The sequence below is a fragment of the Oryctolagus cuniculus genome, chromosome 4 (genome assembly GCF_051225735.1).
Source record: "Oryctolagus cuniculus isolate XC-2025 breed Fujian yellow rabbit chromosome 4, ASM5122573v1, whole genome shotgun sequence".
Lineage (NCBI taxonomy): Eukaryota > Metazoa > Chordata > Mammalia > Lagomorpha > Leporidae > Oryctolagus > Oryctolagus cuniculus.
Genome location: NC_142870.1, coordinates 130,486,781 through 130,502,785, shown reverse-complemented (window position 1 = coordinate 130,502,785; position 16,005 = coordinate 130,486,781).

Here is a 16,005-nt window from a genome sequence, read left to right as displayed (position 1 = left end):
TGTAGCTGTGATGAACGGCATATTAAAGATGATTGGTGGTGGAAAAGGTTAATTTTACACGTGAATTTAGCTAGGCCATGGCACCTACATGGCACCAACCGGATGCCAACCTCTTTTTTCAGATGACATTCTGATTTAAATCAGTAGACTCCTACCGTTCGACCCAGCCATCCCACTCCTTGGAATTTACCCAAAGGAGTTTAAACTGACAAACAAAAAAGCGGTCTGCACCCTAATGTTTGTTGCAGCACAATTCACAATAGCCAAGACCTGGAACCAACCTAAATGCCCATCAACGGTAGACTGGATAAAGAAATTATGGGATATGTATTCTTTAGAATACTATACCGCAGTAAGAAACAACGAAATCCAGTCATTTGCAACAAAATGGAGGAATCTGGAACACATCATGCTGAGTGAAGTAAGCCAGTCCCAAAGGGACAAATACCATATGTTCTCCCTGATCGGTGACAACTGACTGAACACCAAAAAGGAAACCTCCTGAAGTAAAATGGACACTATGAGAAATGGTGACTTGATCAGCATAGCCCTGACTGTTAATGGACAACTTAATACATTATCCCTCTTAGTATTTTTTTTGTCTGTTCTATTTAATATGACTGGTTTAATTCTGTAATTATCACACAGTTATTCTTAAGTGTTGAAAATTAACTGAAATGTGATCCCTGTTAAACATAAGAGTGGGAATAAGAGAGGGAAGAGATGTTTAATTTGGGGCATGCTCGGGCTGACTTGCCCCAATTGGTAGAGTTGGAAACATACCAGGGGATTCCAGTTCAATCCCATCAAGGTGGCATGTGCCAATGCCATCTCACTATTCCAAGTGATCAATTTCAGTTCACAATTGATCATAATGAAAGGACTAAGAGTCAAAGGGAGCACATAAACAAGTCTAGTACCTGCTAACACTAACCGATAGAATAAATAAAGGGGAGAGTGATCCAACATGGGAAGTGAGATACTCAGCAGACTCATAGAATGGCGGATGTCCTAAATAGCACTCTGGCCTCAGAATCAGCCCTAAAGGCACTTGGATCTGGCTGAAAAGCCCATGAGAGTATTTCAGGCATGGAAAGCCAAGACACTCTGGCAAAAAGATCTCTGTGAGTGAGATCCCAGTGGAAAGAACAGGTCTTCAAAGAGGGAGGTGCCTTTCTCTGAAGGGAGGAGAGAACCTCCACTTTGACTATGACCGTGTCTAAACAAGATAAGAGTCGGAGAACTCAAGGGGCTTCCATAGCCTTGGAAACTCATGACTGGTGCATAGGGAGATTACTGATGCCATAAACAGGAGTGTCAATTTGTAAAGTCAACAACAGGAGTCACTGTGCACTTACTCCTCATGCAGGATCTCTGTCCTTAATGTGCTGTACATTGAGGCTTAATGCTATAACGAGTACTCAAACAGTATATTCCACTTTGTGTTTCTATGGGGGTGCAAACGATTGAAATCTTTACTTAATGTACACTAAACTGATCTTCTGTAAAAAAAAAAAAAAAAAAGAAAAAAGAAAGAAAGAAAGTATCAATTCCCAACTTGACTCTCACTGGGATTAAACATGACAATAGGTCTGATCTGATTTCATCATCATTTAAAAAAAAAATCATCTATTATTTTTCACTTTATGTTTCTGTGTGGGAGCAAACTGTTGAAATCCTTACTTAAGGTATACTAAGCTGATCTTCTGTATATTAAGATAATCGAAAATGAATCTTGATGTGAATGGAAGGGGAGAGGGAGTGGGAAAGGGGAGGGTTGTGGGTTGGAGGGACGGTATGGTGGGGGGGAAGCCATTGTAACCCATGAGTCGTACTTTGGAAATTTATATTCATTAAATAAAAGATAAAAAAAATAAAAAAAAAATAAATCAGTAGACTGAGTAAAGTAGATCATCCTACACAATGTAGGTGGCCGCATCCAATCAGTTGAAGAAAAGCCACGGCTGGCGCTGCAGCTCAATAGGCTAATCCTCCCACCTGTGGCGCCGGCACCCCGGGTTCTAGTCCTGGCTGGGGCTCCAGATTCTGTCCCGTTGCCCCTCTTCCAGTCCAGTTCTCTGCTGTGGCCAGGGAGTGCAGTGGAGGATGGCCCAAGTGCTTGGGCCCTGCACCCACATGGGAGACCGGGAGAAGCACCTGGCTCCTGGCTTCGGATCAGCGCGATGCACCAGCCGCGGAGGCCATTGGAGGGTGAACCAATGGAGAAGGAAGACCTTTCTTTTTGTCTCTCTCTCTCACTGTCCACTCTGCCTGTCAAAAAAAAAAAAAAAAAAAAGCCAAATACCCTCAGTGGAGGAAGGAATTCTGCTCCCAGATGGCCTTTGGACTGGAGCCTACAGCATCAGGTTTTTCCTGGGACTCCAGCCCGCTGGTCTCTCACTCTCCCTGGTTTTGGCTCTGTTTCTCTGGAGCACCCTGGCTAATATGATGTTTATCAAAAACAAGTACTAGTTGCCAGTTACAGTTTCCTTGCCTTTTCTGATTTGCTTGCACGTCAAATTTGAACCTCTTCAGCGAGAGGCCATTATTCTTGATAAACATTTCTATCATGAGTTACATAAAGTCCTAGGACTGTTAAGAGGTTACAGCAGAGGGGCTGTTTGGATTTGTTTTGACTTGAATGGTCAGGACCGAGGGAACTGGTTATTTGCAATAATGCAAAGACTTTGAAACGTAGTAAGACACTAAGTAAATCCGAGGCAGATTTAGGTAGCCACAGTCTTGCCTGGAACTGCTCTCCTACTAGTTTCTTAAACTAATTTTAGTGGTTGTTTATTTCATATTCAAAGGTATCATAAATATTGATCAGATATACTATTTTTGTTGTAAACATAAGAATAAATGAATCCTTATTTACATTCTCCAGCCATAAATCCTCCTTTTTTCTTTTTTTTTTTAAGCCATTGCTTTTTTTTATATAAGATACAAAGAGAGAGAGAAAGAGAGAGAGAGAGAATCTTCTATCCATTTATTCACTCCCCAAATGGCTGCAGTGACCAGGGCTGGGTCAGGCTGAAGCCCGGAGCCAGGAGCTTCCTCTGCGTCTCCCAGGTGGATGTAGGGGTCCTAGTGCTTAGGTTGTCTTCCGCTACTTTCCCAGGTGGATTAACAGGGAGCTGGATCGAAAGTGATACAGTGTGGACTTGAACTGACAGCCATATGGGATGCCGACATTAGAGGCAGAATCTTGACTTTCTTTGCCACAGCACTGGCCCTTTATATTTTTCATCAGTATTTAAAATTTATTTGGCATGCCTAGTGTTAAAAAAAAAGTAAGCAATTACACGATACTTGCTCTCAAATAACATAATGATGAGAAGTGTTCTGGAACTTCCTATTTAGAAAGTCATATTAAAAAATAATTTCTGTATCCACCATTTAAATTACTTAACATGCTCAAAACAGACAGCTAAGAAAATTATGTTTTTCAAAGAATCATTCAATCTGTGTATTTTTTGGCTACGTCCATGTCCTAATTTACAGAGAACTCTGTAAATGTAGAAGCACAAACCCATTAAGTAGACAACTGACCAGTGAACTATTCTGTTAGGTTGGTAAACATAGGTTTACTGAGTATTTTGAGCATTCTCTACAATGCCACGCACTTGCAGACGCCCAGGTGGATAAGATGCCACTCCTACTCTTAACATTTGACACATACTGTATGGATGTGTTTATGGGGGTGTGGTGTGATAATTTGATCCCTGTATGCAATATGTAATGATAAAATCCAGGTAACTGGCATTTCCATGTATTTACCTGAAAGTTGCAAACTTTTGGACTCCTGGCGGTGTTTTGAGATACATCCTAGTTGCCTACGACATAGCAGTTACCTGACTGTGCTGTAGAACACTGCTCTTCCTGCTCTTGCTAGCAGAAGCAAGAGACACGCAGAGAGAGCAGAGTGCTGTGAGAACCGCAGCTCAGGGACGGTGGTGCAAATGGGAATTGTTGATAGGAACAGGGACCGTGCAGGGGATGGGCAGGAAAGAGGAGTGGCTACAAGCATCGCCTCTGGGCTCATCGTGCTGGTGTTCTGTCAAAGCTGCACCCCTGACAAGCTGTATGTCCGTGAACATGTGAACATGTTGTGCCTCAATTGCCTCCTCTATTAAGTGGGGACAACTTCATCTCTTGGTTGCTTTGACACTTCCATTTGTTCAGATCTTCTTAATCATTTCATTGTTTATTTAGATTTAATTGCAGAGGTAGAGTGTATGATTCAGACAATAAAATCATTCTAAAGCCTTTTGATGCATATCGGCAAGTTTCATCATTGTTCAAGGTCATCCCTCGCCAAGCTGCTCTGGTTACTTTTATCCGCAGGTTGGAATTCATGGTCCACTCTTTTCAGGAAGGAAAGTGCTGTTTTCAGTTCCCACATTTCTCTCCCCTTCCCAGGGCTCTACAAATGGAAAAGACTGGTCTCCAGGGTACGCGGTGACTCGGGATGTGACTCAGCCGTGGTCTCTTTTGGACCTGGATACAAACGCTGGGGTCAAAAGGGCAGGTGAGATTGTGGGGTCCTGGGCCAGGTCTGGAGAGAGGGGGCAGCAGATGACAGGCAAATGTGAAGTCTGGAATTGTCCTCTTCTACACTGTTATGCCGTTGCGCCAACCCCACAGGACAAACAGTCACCAGCAGATCCTTTCCAGAGACTGCCCTTGATGAAGCAGAGAGCTGGGGCTGCATACAGGGTCCCAGGCAGCTGCAGAAGGGAAGAGCAAGGACAGAGGGGAAGGCCTGGGGCATGGGTGGGGCCAGGATTATTCACCTGACAGGCATTGCACTACACAAGTGCAGAAAACTGTGCCTGAGCCTGATTGCTTGCTTTATTTGCTGATTATTCCCAAAAAGGTCGCACCAATGGTCTCACGAGGAAAGCACAGATGTGTTCCAAAGCTAGGAGCTGGTACGTAGAGATTTCCTGGTGTCGACGCTGGCTCTAGTCTCCCTGGAAGCTGTGGCTGATCTTTGTAATCTTTTACTGCATTCTGCCATGGAGTCCCGGTTGAAAACCCTGGGCTCACAAACATGTTGACTAGCTTGCCAGAGTATCCACAGCCTTTCTTCTTGCTGTTTTCTTGTGATGCTTCCTAAACAGAAATCTGGAAGCAGAATTTCAGAGGCTTTTGATTTTTTTTTTCCTTTTTAAGGAAATCTCGTTAGTGTTTAATTAACCTTACCCCTGGAATGTTTTTCCTCAGGATTAAGTTAAATCCTTTATGACTTAATTATCATTCATTTGCTTTAGTTCTGCTGTCTGTGGAGATGGAAATTTCCTGATTACATTCCTTCCTGAAAGAATTCTGCCAGTCCACTGGAAACCAGAAGAGGGCCGATGTGTCCTCCTCCGCCCCTTGGCGGGTGAGAGGAGCGAGACGGCGGTCAGGTCCACGGTCACATCCCAGCCGCTCCCGTGAGTCTAGACCCTTACAGCCGTGGTTGGGTCTTTGGAGCTTCGCTGCCCACACCTCCTTGCACTTCCCTGCTACAATGATCGCGATTTATGTGAACACCCCCATCCTTTAAGCAACGCTTTCTTTCCTCTCATATGTGAAGATTCTTCCTGAAAGGTTTTAAAAACTGTCTCTATGTATTCTGGGGGTGGCAGCATGGGTCAGGGACGGAGCTAGAACTGGAAGTCCTGAGGTGAGGGGACATGCGCCTGGGTCCTCACTCAGTCTCTCAGTCACTGGCCTTTGCCTGGTCACTTAATCACTGCAGTGGGTCACAGTCATCATCTGAAGGGCCTTAAAGACTGGCATGCTGTAGTGACCTTTGCTCCTTTGCAAGTGCCCGAGAGAGAAGGGTTATAGGAGCATCTGAAATTCTACTGGGTTGACTCTCGGTGGTATTAGGCAACTTCAGGAGAGGGGCTGGTCATCAGAATGGCCAAGTGTGATCAGAGGTTTGGCACTTTCAGCCTCACTCCCTGACCCTGTGGAAGGGAGATTGGAGATTCAGTTAACTATCAATGGCCAATGACTTAACCAATAATACCTGTATAATAAGACCTCCATGGAAACCTCCTAACAACCTGATTGAGGGAGCACCTAACTTGGCTTCCATGTGCCAGGAGAACGGCGTACCCCATACCCTGTCCCAACGGGTGACAGAGGCAGCTACCCTTGGGACCCTGCCAGACCTTTCTCTGTCTTCCTATCTGGCTGTTTATTTGCATCCTTTAAACTAAACTGGTGAAAATGAGCCAAGTATGTTCCGAGTTCTGTGAGCCATTCTGACAAATGATCAGGTTATTCTGACAACCCCTGATGAAGAGCCAGTGGGTCAGAAGTGTGGGTGATGTGATACTTGTGACTGGTGTCTGGAATGAATGTTAGAATGTCTTGGCCAGCGCCGCAGCTCAATAGGCTAATCCTCCACCTAGCGGCACCGGCACACCGGTTTCTAGACCCGGTCGGGGCACCGGATTCTTTCCCGGTTGCCCCTCTTCCAGGCCAGCTCTCTGCTGTGGCCTGGGAGTGCAGTGGAGGATGGCCCAAGTGCTTGGGCCCTGCACCCCATGGGAGACCAGGAGAAGCACCTGGCTCCTGCTTCGGATCAGCGCGGTGCGCCAGCTGCGGCGGCTATTGGAGGGTGAACCAACGGCAAAAGGAAGACCTTTCTCTCTGTCTCTCTCTCATTGTCCACTCTGCCTGTCAAAAAAAAAAAAAAAAAAAAAAAAAAAAAAAAGAATGTCTCAGTTACACTGAGCCCTTGAACCTGTGGAGTCCAACACTCTCTCTGGATACTTAGTGCCCCTGAAGCTAACTGAACAGTAGGAACCTACTTGGTGCTGAGGAATTGGAGAACTGTTCGGTGTGATGGGAAAACTGCCTTGGTATCAGGGAGAACCCAACAATCAGCATTTAAAGCCCATGTCCTGGAGACAGACTGTGTGGGAATCTTTGCTCCTCTTTTGTGTTTGTTTTCAGGTGAAATGTCACCCATTTGTTACCTCCCTGTTTCAGTGGGTGTGACGAGTCAGGGCACAGCTTGGCTGGGTCCTCTGTTTGGGACCCACGAGACTACAATCAAGGTGTTGGCCAGTCTGCAGCTCTCATCTAGACATCAGATCCTCTTCTAAGCTCACATGGTTGCTGCTGAAACTCATTCTCTTGTGATGATAGATTTTGATTCTTCGTGACCAGCAGGAAAGAGGGTGCCTGCTGTTTGATGCCTGGGATCCTGGGGAAAGCTTATATGTTCATAAAGGGCAAGCTTTTGTCTGTTAAAGACTTACTCATATTGAAAGGCAGAGAGACTGCTATGGCCTGGGAAAGCAGTAGAAGATGGCCCAAGTCCTTGGGCCCCTGCACCCACACAGGAGACCCAGAAGAAGCTCCTGGTTCCTGGCTTCAGATCAGCTCAGCCATTGCGGCCATTTGGGGAGTGAACCATCAGATGGAAGACCTCTCTCTCTCTTTCTGCCTCTCCTCTCTCTGTGTAACTCTGAATTTCAAATAAATAAATAAATCTTAAAAAAAAAAAAAAAGGCAGAGAGAGAGAGAGAGAATCAATCTTCCAATCCACTAATTCACTTCCTGAATGTACGCAGCAGCTGGGACCAGGCTAAAGCCAGGGACCAGGAACCCCATCTGGACCTGGACCTGACAGAACTCAAGCACTTGGGCTAGCACCTTCTGCTTCCTAGGTGTGTTAGCAAGAATCCGGATCAGAAGCAGAGTAGGCAGGACTTGAACTGGTGGCACCTATGACATGTGGTTGTCCCAAGCAGCGGCTCAACCCCCAGTGCCTACCCCCCACAAAGGACAAACTCGGTTGGGAAGGCCCACTCAGGGTAATCTTCCTTTTGATGAACTCAAAGACAATCTGAAGTGGGGCCTTTTACATCTGCAGAACCCCTTTACTTTGGCTGTGTAAGGTATTGTGGCAGTGACATCACTTCACCTTTGCCGTATTCTGGCATCAGAAGAAAGTTATAGGCCCTGCCCAAGAAAGGGGATGGCACAGAAGCATGACCTTGTTCATGGGGGTCACCCTAGGGTGTGTCCACTACGTCTACCTCCTGGAAATGACCTGGGGCCCATCATTTCACCTCTGTGTGCCCGTGTTTCTACTCTTGTAACATAGTTATGATAATATTAGCTACCTAATTGGGTCACTATCAAGATTCCTTTAAAAAAAAAAAGATTTATTTATTTGAAAGACAGAGAGAGAAGTCTTCCATCCATTGGTTCACACTCCAAATGGCCACAATGGCCGGGTTGGATCAGGCCAAAGCTAGGAGCCAGGAGCTTCTTCTAGGTCTCCCACCTAGGTTCAGGGGCTCAAGGACTTTGGTAATCTGCTGCTTTCCCAGGCACATTAGCAGGGAGCTGGATAGGAAGTGGTACAGCCAGGACTTGAACCGGTGCCCACATGGGATGCCAGCACTGCAGGAGGCAGTTTACCTGCTATGCCACAGCACCAGCCCCTATGAAGATTCTTAAATGTACACCAAACAAGCACTTAGAACAGTGGCAGATAGTGAGGGTGCAATGATTTTTCTCTGTTTTCTTTGAAGTGGGGACATTTCCTGCCAGGTAACTTCTTAGAGCGGTCACAAAACTCTGGGGACGAGAAAGTCTCAACAAACTGAAAAGGCCACACACAGGGTGGACTGCTATCTGAGGACTTAGCCTCCATTTCATTTGTCTTTCGGGGTTAACCAGGACTCTTGACTGCAAGCAGCAGAAACTCAGTTTAGTCTGCTTAAGTGGAAAGAGAATTTAGTGACCCATTTACTGTCAAGGGTGAAATGCGGTGTGCATATGAGTGAATGCGTGTGTTCCATCACCCTGTTAGGATCTGGCCTGTTTCCGCCGCTGGGCTTGCTTTTGTCCATGTGGGGTTGGCTTTCAGGAAGGTTCTCCTATGAGTACAATGACAGCTCCAGGCTGACTTGTAGCAGCTAAGCCACTCCAGCAAGAATACTCCTATTTCCTGTAGCTGCAGCCAAATTCCAGGACTGATTCTCATGGTATCGTTTGCCCAGTCTCTGTGGCCAGGGCAACGGGAAGTACCAATTGACCAGGCTGGAGGATCACGGGAGACCCCTGCACCACGAGCACTGAGGGTGAGGGAGGAGGCACGGGTCTCTGGCATTAGAATGGGGAACAGGTGTTTGCTTGTGCAGAAGGCTCACTGTCCTCTTATGACGCACGACAGACTAGACCAGGCCTGCCCTCGCAGTGTGGGAACTGCTTCTGAAGATACACGTGATTCGGAGACTGCCACTGCTGCAGGGACCCTGGAGCCGTGGAGCCACCCTCTGGGCCCCACGTCTCTGGCAGGTGGTCAGCTTTGGACCACTGGGAGACCGAAGCAGCTTTGTCTCCCCCTGCTCTTTCTTCTCTGAGTTCCCCTGCATTTGCACATCTGCGCCTGTGATTCCGCAGTATCTTTTGGCGCTGGTTACCTATCTTGCCTGCCATGGGTTTGGTGGGGAACTGAAAGGGTAGCATGCTATTGATCCTATCATAATAACTTGTCGCATTATCATCAATAGGTGGCTGCTCACTTGCAAAACAAAAATACAGCCCCACCACATTGTTTCCTGAATGAATGACAAGGGATAAAGACAGCTATGGCTTACAAAAGAAAGACAAAAAAAAAAAAAAAAAAAAAAAAAAAAAAAAACAACAAAACTATACAAGGTTTCTGGGGGACTGTATGTTTCTTTTGTCCAGAGAGCAGATAACAAGTGCCTTCCTGGAACCCCAGCTGAGCAGCTAAACCTCAGAACTGCTTTCCACAAGCGATGGGTTTGAGATGCAGCCCCGAGAGCCCCTCTGGTCTCTTTGTTTCTTACCTTTTGAGTGAATGACGCCTCTTCTCCTTTTTTTTTTTTATTTATTTGAAAGAGTTACAGAGAGAGAGGTCTTCCATCCACTCGTTCACTCCCCAGATGACTGCAATGGCCAGAGCTGTGCCGATCCAAAGCTAGGATCCAAGAGCTTCCTCTGGGTCTTCCATGTGGGTGCAGGGGCCCAAGGACTTGGGCCATCTTCTACTGCTTTCCCAGGCCATAGCAGAGAATTGGATTGGACAAGGAGCAGCTGATACTAGAACCAGTGCCCATATGGGATGCCGGTGCTTCACGCCAGGGCTTCAACCCACTGTGCCACAGTGCTAGCCCTTCTTTTCCTACCTTCTCATCATTCTGCAATGATACGTAACTGTCAATAATAATTGTAAATAGCATGTGTGGACAGAAGGGAGTGAGGCCTCGGCATTGACTCACTGTGTTGGGTGTCATGTCTGTCCACCTGCTGGCTTCGAGATATTTTCTGTCTTGTTTTTGAGACTGCTCAGGCGGCAGAAAGGTTAGGAGGCAGCAAGTGGAAGGCCCTGGGTTTGCCGGAGGTGCGGTGTGATCTTCTGAAAGTGGCCTGCCCTCTCGGGGCCAGAGGAAGCACAGCGTGGGGCTGGGTGATAGCAGGTAACCTTCACGGCTTACCACGTCTGGTTTTGGCCCATGTTCCCAAGGCCTCCTAGCTCCACGTGCAGTCTCCCGACTCAGACCCACAAGGCCTCTCCTCCTTACAGGCAGTTTGTACTTTTGCTTTGCAAGCAGTCCCTGGATATCAAGTCATTTAATTTTTCCAGGGAACCGAGAAAACCCCTTCAGAGGCATCAGAACTCATTCCAGGAACGTAACTCCAGGAGCCAGAAGTGAAGGAACGCTGACAAAATCGAGAAAGAAGGCAGCATTAGCAGATGCTGTGACTAATGAACAAGGTGCGGACAGGTTTGTCATCATGACTGGCTCCGCAGGGTACAGCAGGCATCCAGCCCTCTGCTCCCCAGCTCCCCTCGCACCATCTGCTACCGGTGCCAGGCACCCGGTGATTGCTCGCTATGACCCTTGTTGCCGGTCACAGGGACAGCCCTGCCGGATGCAGCTCACTCTGTTTTCCCCCAGCTCCTGCCACGGTGGCTGTCGGGTTTGTGTCTGTCCTGAGACGGTAGATCAGGATTTCCCTGGCTCTTGTAACTAAATATAATCAAATCACTCACTCTCCCTGTTGGGACATAAGTTATAAATAACAAGTCAGAGTGAGCTTCCATCAGAGACGCTGTGGTTACTAGGAAACGGGCCTTGCAGGGAGGCGCCCGGCTGTCATTCTGCATCCAGATGGCGGGAGAGCTCTGCTGCTCTGCCTTTGGCCTTCCCAGGGGTTCACAAGTGTGCTCTTGCACGGTGCAGTAGTGCTTTTCCTGTATTCTTGGGCGTGGAGGCTTGGGTTCTAAATTTGGCCTGTCATTCACTTGCTGTGTGACTTCGAGTGAATCAGTTCACCTCTCTGGTATGCAGTTCAGTCTTCAATCAGAGAGATAAGAAGGTGGGATTGCATCAAGGATTGGCAAACGAGGCCAGGTTTGTTCTGCCCTCTGGTTAGGCGTGGCCTGCAAGTTAAGAATGGTTTTTATGCTTTTGAAAGCAAATCAGAAGAATAATTGTTAACCATTATTATACTATTTCATAGGGTAACGTAACACTATATAATTTTGTGCTATGTCCCAATATATTCTGCTATTTCATGAAGACTATGTGAAATTTAAATTTATGTCCAGAAATGACATCTTATGGGAAGACAATCAGACTTATTTGCTTACATGTTGTGTCTGACTGCTTTTGCACTCCACAGCGCAGTAGAATCATTGTGACAGTCAGTGGGCCCCCATGTTTCAAATATTTACTCTCTGGCCCTTTACAAAGAACACTCGCCGACCCCTAAGCTAGATCATCCCACAGGTCCCTGTAACTCTGTTTTACAAAGTTTGCTTCTCAGCTCCTTCTCAACCTGGCGCAGGAATTCCAGATGAAGCAGTCCTGGGCTGTTCCTAGAGAGAATCGGGTATGACTGCTGAGTCCTGGAGAGGGCTGGGAAATGTCTGGCCCAGAAAAGGGCCTGGATGCTGATTTCTGGCCCTGTTCTTGCTCTGGGTCAGCCCAGGCCTGGGAGCCAGGGTGAGGAGCCATGAGCTTGCTCTGCAAACCAAGGCTCCCATGAATCTGGTCTGAGAATGTCACTACTGGGAGGAGAGGAGAGTTACACACAGAGAGGAGAGTTACACACAGAGAGAAAGAAGTCTTCCATCCACTGGTCCACTCCCCAAATGACCTCAATGGCCCGAGATGACCCTATCAGAAGCTAGGAGCCAGGAACTTCTTCTGGATCTCCCACATAGATGCAGGAGCCCAAGCACTCAGGCCAATTTACGCTGCTTTCTCAAGCCATAGCAGAGAGCTGGATCAGAAGAGGAGCAGCTGGGACTCGAACCGGCGCCTATATGGGATGCTGGTGCCACGGATGAAGGCTTTAGCCCACTGTGCTACAGCACCAGCCTCCACATTTGGCCTTTGTAGGGTGCTTGCTCTGATACTGTTCATGAACCATAGTGTTTCATTGTTTGATCACTATGACTGTTATAAAATTACTTCTTGGGCTTGGAAATGAGTCTGGGCTGGCAGTAGTCAGTATGACGGCTTCTCCTCTCCTCATCAGGCACCCAGGCTCCTTCCAGTTTGTGGCTCTGCCGTCCTCACGCCTAGCTTGCATTTCTTGGTCAGATACGACTCTCGCCTCCTGCCGGGAACCCTGCATTCCTACGTACTGGAAGGGGAAAGGCAGAGCATGACGCAGATTGACACATGTCACTTCTCACTTCCTGTAGGCCAGAACAATGAGAGAGGCTGGAAATGTCACCTTAGCTGGACAGTCACCCATTCCTCTAAGCGTGTCATTATGACATGGGCAGGGGAGAGTCCAGACGAGCTGTTGAGCAGTAGCTTTTTTTTTTTTTTTTTTTTTGACAGGCAGAGTGGACAGTGAGAGAGAGAGAGACAGAGAGAAAGGTCTTCCTTTTGCCGTTGGTTCACCCTCCAATGGCCACCACAGCTGCCGCGCTGCGGCCGGTGCACTGCGCTGATCCAAAGGCAGGAGCCAGGTGCTTCTCCTGGTCTCCCATGGGGTGCAGGGCCCTAGCACTTGGGCCATCCTCCACTACCTTCTCGGGCCACAGCAGAGAGCTGGCCTGGAAGAGGGGCAACCGGGAAAGAATCCGGCGCCCCGACCAGGACTAGAACCTGGTATGCCGGCGCCGCAAGATGGAGGATTAGCCTATTGAGCCGCGGCGCCGGCCGAGCAGTAGCCTCTTTGCAGGTGCCTTGGTAGCTATGCTAATGCATGGACTCCAGGAACCTCCCCCTTTATCTGAGCCTAGTTCTTGCCTTTCCCTCTCCTTCTCCCTGCCTTCTCATCCAAAGCTTGGTTTGGGGCCCAGGTGACCACATTTGCTCAGTCCTAGGACACCCACTCATCTATTGCTCATGCGTTCCTGCCCATTCAGGGGGTGTGAGTGTAAGTCCTACCTCCCTCACTTAGGCTCTCTGGAACCATGGGGATGGGGACTAACTCACCGTGCTCCTCTGGAAGAAGGCGTCATTGCCTCACAGGAAAAGTCCCCTCAGAGCAGCACCATTGTGAGGATCCGGGGAGAGAGGTGCACAGGTGCTTGGGCTGTATGAGGGGTGAAGTGCTCATGGTGGGCCCTGGACGTGCCCTAATCTGAGCAAGCTGCCATTCTCTCCCACGGACTCCCCGAGAACCCAGTTTCTGCACAGGACCCCGCCCCAGCCCCAGCCGATTGGTTCATGCATGGAGTCTGGCCCCAAACAGGCTTGATTGTTTATTTTGGGAATATGGCCTTTTGACCCAAGGATCATATGATAGTGACAGATTCTTCTTTTTTAAAAAAAGATTGATTTTATTTGAGAGGCAGATCTTCCATCTGCCGGTTCAGTCCCTAGACACAATGGCCAGGGCCAGGCCAGGACAAATGGAATAGCTCAGGGCTCCATTCAGGTCTCCCATATGTTTGACAGGGGCCCAAATACTTGGACCATCTTCTGCCTTTCCAGAAATAATAGCAGAAAGCTGAATCAGAATTGGAATAGCCAGGACTCAAGCCAGTACTCCAGTGTGGGATAGTGATGTGGCAAGTAGCACCATAACCCTGTGTCCATCAGGAACCAACCCTGACAGATTCTTAGTAGTGGTTGAGTTCTAGAGGGACAATCCACAAACCAACATGGCCGTTTGGGGAGTGAACCAGGAGATGATGGAAGATTTGTCTCTCTGTTTTTTCTCTCTGTAACTCTGACTTTCAAATAAATAAACAAATCTTTAAAGAGGATGCAGGCAGACATGGGCCATCCCACACACAAACAAGGCTGGTTAGGGCTCTAGGGAGTGAGCGAGAAAGTGCTACAGATTTGGGGAGGGGCTCTTGTTCACCCCACCCCCTCTGTCATAGGCCTCAGTGCAGTCGAGAGCCTCCGGGTTGTGGCACATCCCTTGGGAACATTTCCTATGCCTGGGCCAGGCAAGAGGAGTGTGAGGAAGCTGGGATGACAAATTTGTTCCTGGTGACCCAGGAGGACCTAGAACCTCCCAGAAAGAAATGCAGGGGACTTGCGGGAGGGGACAGGAATGGAGAGCGAAGCCCTGGTTCTGTTTGGAGGGGCTATTAATAGTCGTTGAGATTTGGAAGTTAAGGCCAGCATAGTATGATTGTTATTTATGTTCACATTTGGGGGAAGCCTAGAGACGTTTACATTAGTTTCATATAAGTAAATGCAGCTCAGGAAAAGCTGGAGGATACCCCCAATATCATAGAAAAGGTGAGAGGCAGGGGCTGGCATCGTGGCACTGTTAGTTAAGCAGCTGCCTGGGATGCTGGCATCCCATGTAAGCCCTGGTTCTAGGACCAGGTGCTTCTCTTCCAACTCAGTTCGCTGCTAATGTGCCTGGGAAAGCAGTAGAATATGGCCCAAGTGCTTGGGGACATCGCACCCACATAGGAGGCCCGGATGAAGCTCCTGGTTTCAGCCTGGCCCAGCTCCAGCTGTTGTGGCCATTTGGAGGAGTGAACCAGAAGATGGAAGATCTTTTGCTCTCTGTCTCTCCTTTTCTCTCTGTAACTCTGCCTTTCAAATAAGTTAGGAAATCTTTTATTAAAAAAAAAAAAAAAAAACTGATGACAGGAAGAGTGGCCACAAGCAGCCCCTTTCCCATTTCATGAGGCTGGTTTGACTGACCTGAATTCACCACTAAGAAAGTGATCTTGGTGGCAGCATGGTCTTTGTCCCTTTTGGAAACTGATTGAAGTTCTAAGAGCAGGAGCCATGCCCTATACATCTCTTTCCTGCAGGGCACATGGTTGAAGCATAAGCAATACCTTATGAGTCATTGGGTTCATTCATTAGAACCAGCACCGGTGTCTTCTCTCCAGCATTAGGGGAAATTACTGACACAGAACTGGGAGGCTATGGCTGTGTGCTGGGTCTGATTCCCAAAATAGTTACCTCCTGCACAGTGAAGGAGGGGAGACCTTGTCACATTCGGAGTTGGATGGGGATGGAGGAACATGGCCTGTGAGAGATGGAAGGACGGTGACAGAGGCTGGGGACTTCAGCCGGGTTGGAAGCAGGCAGGTCTCTGCGGCAGAATAGGAGAGCTGAAACTGGCCCATGGCCATCAAGAAATAGCTGCCAAATGCTCACCACATGCCAGGCGCTGTTCCCGAATCCAGCTATGGTCAGAGCAGGACGGACGTGAAGGGCTGAGGATAGCCCTGGTAGGTTTCCCCTTATTCCTGGGTAGGACTCAAGGCTCGGATTTGTAACATGTATTTCCCCATCTTGTTCTAAAACATTTAAAGCAACTTATGATGTGTGATTTGTGATGTGTGAGATTTGTGAAAAGATTATAAATCAGAAATAAGATAGACAACTATGTTATTAAAAAGTAAAAAGAATCAGAAACCCAAGCCAAGCCAAGCATCCCAGTAAATTGGTAGACACTATAGAAAGTGAGCCACAGGCGTGGCTCCAGGCTTCCTGGTAACTAAACCGCAGTAAAGCAGTAAGGAACCAACAAAACCAGAAACAGGTCTTTGGAATAAAATGA